Raw genomic sequence first — 8,940 nt, 5'->3', positions numbered from 1 at the left:
GAAGTTTTGGTTTGCAGTAGCTGTCATGGTCCTGGAACTGTAAGGCAGGCTGTGGATCTAGTTGACCTTTGCAGTAATAGTCATGCTTTTTATTCAGTTCTCTCCATGTCTTGTGCTCTGCAAGCCTTTCTGCATTCTGCTGCAATCTCCTTTTTTGAACTTCTGGTCTTAGTATATAATCTTGGTTATATGTAAAGTCAGTGTCCATTTTCTTGAGGTAACGTTTACTTCGTTCTGAAAGTTCTACTCCTAGATTCGTACATTTAAGTTGTGTTGAGGTTCCCGGCATGTTGTTGTTTCTATGTACTCCTGAAGCAAGTCGTCCTTCCATATTTTTGGAGTAAATAACATTTTTGGGCAAATTTACACTCAGTGCTCTATGAACTCCTTCATTTTTGTTGGTATTGTCATAAAGTTTCATGCTTTCAACAGCTGCTGTAGTTAATTTCATTTTCAGGATTTCTTGAAGTAAAAATTTATCTGTTTTATCCATTTGCAGGGCAGTGATCTGGTATGTTGACAAGTAATGTGAACGACTCCACCAGTTGAGTGCATCATCACCTTTGCAGACAATGGAATATTCAGGACACTGGGTGCAATCACCATCATAGCAGCGGAGGGTAGCATCGAGCACTTTTGGTAAGTCTTTGCTTATTTCATTAATGTTTTTGTCATATTTCTCCATCAGCTTCTTTAGTATCATGGAGCATCTGCACTTTAGATCTTTGCTAAACACCGTCTTAAGTTGTTTATTTTCCTCTTTGGTTTTACCATGGAACATTCCCGGGCTGTATTGAGCTCGCAAAGAGGCCCTGAATTGAGACTGTCCCAAATGTACATGGTCTGCCAGTCTTTCTACTTTCCACATTGGTTCCACAGCTGCAAGGGCTTCTTCAATACCTTTAGCTGAACGTCCATCTCCATCTGTGGTCACATACCGTACCAGACATTTCTGGAGTCCTATCTGGTTTCCCATCTCTTTTCCCAGCTCATACTCTGACAGGGCAGCAGCTCTGTATAAATTTGCTGTACATTCTTCATGACCAGGACATTCTATTGGAAAGCCTTTCCCTCTAAGCCATGCCCCTTTCCAACACATCTTATTCTGTACAACAGCAGCTACAATAAACTTTCTATCTGTTATTGTTTCTATTCCCAATGCAAAAACTTGAGTCGCATTCTGACCAGGCTTCTTTTTACTAACTATTGTGTTGCTGTTGTATCGTGCATCCACAGTTATGTTAATTTCATTTTCTGGGACACCTCGCCTCCTATTCACTTCTTTTACAAGTTCCAGTTTCTGTGCCATGTCTGTTTTGTTCAGCTTGACCATTTCAGCTGCTACTCTGCTGGATGTGCGTTGCATACTGCTTCTACATGGTGGTGGTGTGTCTATTCCTGCAAGTAGTTGCTGCACTGTTGTATTTCCAATTGGACAGTCCTGCAAAGCAGATGCTAGGGCTACATTTGGTTGTCCTGGGTTGGGTCCTGGTTTGCCATTAGCTATTTCCTTGTACATCTTCATTCTGTCTCCAATAAAACCACAGGCTATGCATTTTAAGGTAAACTGCCAGCAAGTTCCCCACTTTTTCTGTTCATAATAGTCAGCAATAAACATAGGACAGGATGGTGAGTCCACTTGGTGCTTATAAATATTAGTGTTGATCAAGCTTATATTTAGTTGACTGTCTATACACCTCATGCCAGAATGTAATTCTTTATTTTCTTCTCTTTTCAGGTCAGCATTATCGAGCGGTCGAAGTGTACAGATGTTACCAGTCGTCTCCATTTTGCAGTCAGACGATTTAAAAGTTTGCCGCACATAGGAAGTACTTGCACTAGCTGATTCAGGGATCTGTATTGACGTCTGGCTTCTGCTTCTACCACTGGATTTGCCTGCTTGGAAGCATCCAGGATTTCTTGGAGAGTTGTCTTTCTTTGACCATTTCTTGGTATGACCTTTAGTGAACATTTTGAAAAATTAAACTGGATCAGTTATATCCCAACTTGGACTAATGGCATAAAATTTGGACACCCTGATATTTATAATAAAGTGATGTACAATATCTGCTTTGATGTACATATTTGTTCTTTGATGCAATATGTGGTATGGTGTTACAGAGACCACCTTCTGAGGCAACTCTAAATTAAGTGTTTTCTTAACAGTATCCAGTTAAGCCAATTATTTCATTTTCAGGGGTCCAGATTAAGATTGTTTGATCAAATCTATGAAAATATGTTTCTTAATAATTTATTGAGTAATTAATTTAACAAGAAAGCATATTGGATGTTTTCAATTAACTTTTTAAATAATTTTTGTTGTCAAATTTGATCATGTGGATGTATTTTTTAATAAAAAAAAATTCTTACAAAAATCTTTTAAAATATTTAAATCTCTTTATTGATAAAAATAAACAAATAGTTAAACTTCGATAAAAAGTTTATTTGAATATGATATTTCAAGGAATAAAGAAATTACACTAGTTTGAAATTTTTATTACATGTAACATGACCTGGTGTTTCACATGAATATTGGTACCTCAGGTAAACAAGTCAAGTACCTGTGAATTTTGTCTAATTATTGTTTGAGTTATATTTTACTTATTAAAGATAAGATAAGCTTATTTTTAAGATAAGTTTTGAAAGTGAGTTTTGTATTTAAGTATTTTTAAAGGAATTTTATTTAATTTAATTTAGCTAAAAAAACAAGAATTTTGAAAAAAACCAATTTTTATTTTAAAAAACATGATTTTTTTAAAAATTTCTTTCAAATTCTTGAAATTTAGCCATTTAGCTGCTACAGACACCTTACTTTTTTAAAATATCTTGTTTAACAAGAAAGTTATTAAACTTTAACTTTTTCTAGTAGATACATGTTTTGTAAATTTCCTGCCATAAAATTCCTGTAAATTTTAACATGAGGGTAGTGTTATTAAAAGAATCAGGACTACCATAAAACTTGTCGGATTGATTTGAAATTTTGTATGCTGGTTCGATATAGAATAAACTTAATGCATGCTAATTTTTTTGGCATTTAATTGACGAATATAGTTCCCTTTAATTAAGGTGTATTCTTTCTTTATTTTTTTTCTTGGCCTTTCTCATTGATTATTTAGTTTTTATGGGTTGGAAATGAAAGAAGATAGGTGAAATAAACTTTTGGTTGTTGTATTTTAACTTATTTTGATATGGAAAGAGTGATTAGGCTAAGTGCAAAAAGGTGATATTTACAGTTTTCGGAACATCTCTTGACTTGTCAATAGGGGTAGGGATGTGTATTGGCTAATTTTGTAAAAGTGATTGCTTCAATCTTTCTGAATTTTGGATATACTTTTGGACAGGTACTATACATTACACACACAAAAGATTGGACAAAAGTGCATGGTGCAAATTTTTTAATGTGACAAAAAGTTATAAAGAACTAATAGAGGAATTAATTGTGGTCTGTGGCCTAAGAGGCTGATACCCAAATTCTTGAAAATGAAGAAAGGGCCAACTTTTTTGGCAGAAAGTCACTTCAAATGATAAATATTATTGTTTTATTGTAATTTTAATCAATTTTAATTTTTAAACTGGCAATATTATGCAATTTAAGGCATTTTTGGCCATTTTGATGCACTGAAAGCCCTTTGACCCCAGTTTCAGCCCTTTCTGTCAATAATGTTGGACCCTTTTTATATTTTAATAATATATTACTACTCTATTGTCTTACAAAACATCACATCTTCAAAATGGATGCATTTTATTTGAAATATAGTCAGAAATTAACAGAAAGCTCTGCCCCTGGCTATAATGGGCAGTGTCAAATTTGGACAGGTTTATGTACACCTAATGGCAAATATGGAGTTATTAATTGTAAATTTCCAGATGCCAGGGGGTGGAGACAAATGCATGTGCACAGGCTTGCCTACATGGTGCATCATCAGAATATCATTATTGATAAAACTGATGATGTTTCGCACCTGTGCCACAATTCCAAATGCATTGCTGTCGAACATCTGTCGTTGGAACCTCATGGTTTCAACAACAGCCGGCAGTCATGCGTTTCAACCAGTTCCTGCTTGGGCCACCCAGATCCCCTCCCTCCATGCAGAGTGGAGTTGAAAATGGACAATAATAATTTGGGTAAAATGATTATCGGGTACTTCTATATTTTTAATTTTACTTCTTTTTTTTTTTTCTGGGGCGGGCAAAAAAAATATATTTTGTTATCAGAATGGGAGGAAAAAAGGAAAAGAAATTTGGAAACTACTGTACAACAACTTTAGATTCTTTTTTTAATATTTGGGTGGCCCTTAAAAGGACCTTTTATGATTCTGTTGGCTGGTGGCTCTGGTATCTCAGTCTGCAGCAGGTCTTGGAAGTTTTGGTTTGCAGTAGCTGTCATGGTCCTGGAACTGTAAGGCAGGCTGTGGATCTAGTTGACCTTTGCAGTAATAGTCATGCTTTTTATTCAGTTCTCTCCATGTCTTGTGCTCTGCAAGCCTTTCTGCATTCTGCTGCAATCTCCTTTTTTGAACTTCTGGTCTTAGTATATAATCTTGGTTATATGTAAAGTCAGTGTCCATTTTCTTGAGGTAACGTTTACTTCGTTCTGAAAGTTCTACTCCTAGATTCGTACATTTAAGTTGTGTTGAGGTTCCCGGCATGTTGTTGTTTCTATGTACTCCTGAAGCAAGTCGTCCTTCCATATTTTTGGAGTAAATAACATTTTTGGGCAAATTTACACTCAGTGCTCTATGAACTCCTTCATTTTTGTTGGTATTGTCATAAAGTTTCATGCTTTCAACAGCTGCTGTAGTTAATTTCATTTTCAGGATTTCTTGAAGTAAAAATTTATCTGTTTTATCCATTTGCAGGGCAGTGATCTGGTATGTTGACAAGTAATGTGAACGACTCCACCAGTTGAGTGCATCATCACCTTTGCAGACAATGGAATATTCAGGACACTGGGTGCAATCACCATCATAGCAGCGGAGGGTAGCATCGAGCACTTTTGGTAAGTCTTTGCTTATTTCATTAATGTTTTTGTCATATTTCTCCATCAGCTTCTTTAGTATCATGGAGCATCTGCACTTTAGATCTTTGCTAAACACCGTCTTAAGTTGTTTATTTTCCTCTTTGGTTTTACCATGGAACATTCCCGGGCTGTATTGAGCTCGCAAAGAGGCCCTGAATTGAGACTGTCCCAAATGTACATGGTCTGCCAGTCTTTCTACTTTCCACATTGGTTCCACAGCTGCAAGGGCTTCTTCAATACCTTTAGCTGAACGTCCATCTCCATCTGTGGTCACATACCGTACCAGACATTTCTGGAGTCCTATCTGGTTTCCCATCTCTTTTCCCAGCTCATACTCTGACAGGGCAGCAGCTCTGTATAAATTTGCTGTACATTCTTCATGACCAGGACATTCTATTGGAAAGCCTTTCCCTCTAAGCCATGCCCCTTTCCAACACATCTTATTCTGTACAACAGCAGCTACAATAAACTTTCTATCTGTTATTGTTTCTATTCCCAATGCAAAAACTTGAGTCGCATTCTGACCAGGCTTCTTTTTACTAACTATTGTGTTGCTGTTGTATCGTGCATCCACAGTTATGTTAATTTCATTTTCTGGGACACCTCGCCTCCTATTCACTTCTTTTACAAGTTCCAGTTTCTGTGCCATGTCTGTTTTGTTCAGCTTGACCATTTCAGCTGCTACTCTGCTGGATGTGCGTTGCATACTGCTTCTACATGGTGGTGGTGTGTCTATTCCTGCAAGTAGTTGCTGCACTGTTGTATTTCCAATTGGACAGTCCTGCAAAGCAGATGCTAGGGCTACATTTGGTTGTCCTGGGTTGGGTCCTGGTTTGCCATTAGCTATTTCCTTGTACATCTTCATTCTGTCTCCAATAAAACCACAGGCTATGCATTTTAAGGTAAACTGCCAGCAAGTTCCCCACTTTTTCTGTTCATAATAGTCAGCAATAAACATAGGACAGGATGGTGAGTCCACTTGGTGCTTATAAATATTAGTGTTGATCAAGCTTATATTTAGTTGACTGTCTATACACCTCATGCCAGAATGTAATTCTTTATTTTCTTCTCTTTTCAGGTCAGCATTATCGAGCGGTCGAAGTGTACAGATGTTACCAGTCGTCTCCATTTTGCAGTCAGACGATTTAAAAGTTTGCCGCACATAGGAAGTACTTGCACTAGCTGATTCAGGGATCTGTATTGACGTCTGGCTTCTGCTTCTACCACTGGATTTGCCTGCTTGGAAGCATCCAGGATTTCTTGGAGAGTTGTCTTTCTTTGACCATTTCTTGGTATGACCTTTAGTGAACATTTTGAAAAATTAAACTGGATCAGTTATATCCCAACTTGGACTAATGGCATAAAATTTGGACACCCTGATATTTATAATAAAGTGATGTACAATATCTGCTTTGATGTACATATTTGTTCTTTGATGCAATATGTGGTATGGTGTTACAGAGACCACCTTCTGAGGCAACTCTAAATTAAGTGTTTTCTTAACAGTATCCAGTTAAGCCAATTATTTCATTTTCAGGGGTCCAGATTAAGATTGTTTGATCAAATCTATGAAAATATGTTTCTTAATAATTTATTGAGTAATTAATTTAACAAGAAAGCATATTGGATGTTTTCAATTAACTTTTTAAATAATTTTTGTTGTCAAATTTGATCATGTGGATGTATTTTTTAATAAAAAAAAATTCTTACAAAAATCTTTTAAAATATTTAAATCTCTTTATTGATAAAAATAAACAAATAGTTAAACTTCGATAAAAAGTTTATTTGAATATGATATTTCAAGGAATAAAGAAATTACACTAGTTTGAAATTTTTATTACATGTAACATGACCTGGTGTTTCACATGAATATTGGTACCTCAGGTAAACAAGTCAAGTACCTGTGAATTTTGTCTAATTATTGTTTGAGTTATATTTTACTTATTAAAGATAAGATAAGCTTATTTTTAAGATAAGTTTTGAAAGTGAGTTTTGTATTTAAGTATTTTTAAAGGAATTTTATTTAATTTAATTTAGCTAAAAAAACAAGAATTTTTGAAAAAAACCAATTTTTATTTTAAAAAACATGATTTTTTTAAAAATTTCTTTCAAATTCTTGAAATTTAGCCATTTAGCTGCTACAGACACCTTACTTTTTTAAAATATCTTGTTTAACAAGAAAGTTATTAAACTTTAACTTTTTCTAGTAGATACATGTTTTGTAAATTTCCTGCCATAAAATTCCTGTAAATTTTAACATGAGGGTAGTGTTATTAAAAGAATCAGGACTACCATAAAACTTGTCGGATTGATTTGAAATTTTGTATGCTGGTTCGATATAGAATAAACTTAATGCATGCTAATTTTTTGGCATTTAATTGACGAATATAGTTCCCTTTAATTAAGGTGTATTCTTTCTTTATTTTTTTTCTTGGCCTTTCTCATTGATTATTTAGTTTTTATGGGTTGGAAATGAAAGAAGATAGGTGAAATAAACTTTTGGTTGTTGTATTTTAACTTATTTTGATATGGAAAGAGTGATTAGGCTAAGTGCAAAAAGGTGATATTTACAGTTTTCGGAACATCTCTTGACTTGTCAATAGGGGTAGGGATGTGTATTGGCTAATTTTGTAAAAGTGATTGCTTCAATCTTTCTGAATTTTGGATATACTTTTGGACAGGTACTATACATTACACACACAAAAGATTGGACAAAAGTGCATGGTGCAAATTTTTTAATGTGACAAAAAGTTATAAAGAACTAATAGAGGAATTAATTGTGGTCTGTGGCCTAAGAGGCTGATACCCAAATTCTTGAAAATGAAGAAAGGGCCAACTTTTTTGGCAGAAAGTCACTTCAAATGATAAATATTATTGTTTTATTGTAATTTTAATCAATTTTAATTTTTAAACTGGCAATATTATGCAATTTAAGGCATTTTTGGCCATTTTGATGCACTGAAAGCCCTTTGACCCCAGTTTCAGCCCTTTCTGTCAATAATGTTGGACCCTTTTTATATTTTAATAATATATTACTACTCTATTGTCTTACAAAACATCACATCTTCAAAATGGATGCATTTTATTTGAAATATAGTCAGAAATTAACAGAAAGCTCTGCCCCTGGCTATAATGGGCAGTGTCAAATTTGGACAGGTTTATGTACACCTAATGGCAAATATGGAGTTATTAATTGTAAATTTCCAGATGCCAGGGGGTGGAGACAAATGCATGTGCACAGGCTTGCCTACATGGTGCATCATCAGAATATCATTATTGATAAAACTGATGATGTTTCGCACCTGTGCCACAATTCCAAATGCATTGCTGTCGAACATCTGTCGTTGGAACCTCATGGTTTCAACAACAGCCGGCAGTCATGCGTTTCAACCAGTTCCTGCTTGGGCCACCCAGATCCCCTCCCTCCATGCAGAGTGGAGTTGAAAATGGACAATAATAATTTGGGTAAAATGATTATCGGGTACTTCTATATTTTTAATTTTACTTCTTTTTTTTTTTCTGGGGCGGGCAAAAAAAATATATTTTGTTATCAGAATGGGAGGAAAAAAGGAAAAGAAATTTGGAAACTACTGTACAACAACTTTAGATTCTTTTTTTAATATTTGGGTGGCCCTTAAAAGGACCTTTTATGATTCTGTTGGCTGGTGGCTCTGGTATCTCAGTCTGCAGCAGGTCTTGGAAGTTTTGGTTTGCAGTAGCTGTCATGGTCCTGGAACTGTAAGGCAGGCTGTGGATCTAGTTGACCTTTGCAGTAATAGTCATGCTTTTTATTCAGTTCTCTCCATGTCTTGTGCTCTGCAAGCCTTTCTGCATTCTGCTGCAATCTCCTTTTTTGAACTTCTGGTCTTAGTATATAATCTTGGTTATATGTAAAGTCAGTGTCCATTTTCTTGAGGTAA

The sequence above is a fragment of the Mytilus trossulus genome, chromosome 1, assembly GCF_036588685.1.
Source record: "Mytilus trossulus isolate FHL-02 chromosome 1, PNRI_Mtr1.1.1.hap1, whole genome shotgun sequence".
In the NCBI taxonomy this organism is placed as follows: Eukaryota; Metazoa; Mollusca; class Bivalvia; order Mytilida; family Mytilidae; genus Mytilus; species Mytilus trossulus.
Note: the sequence above shows the minus strand (reverse complement) of the source record.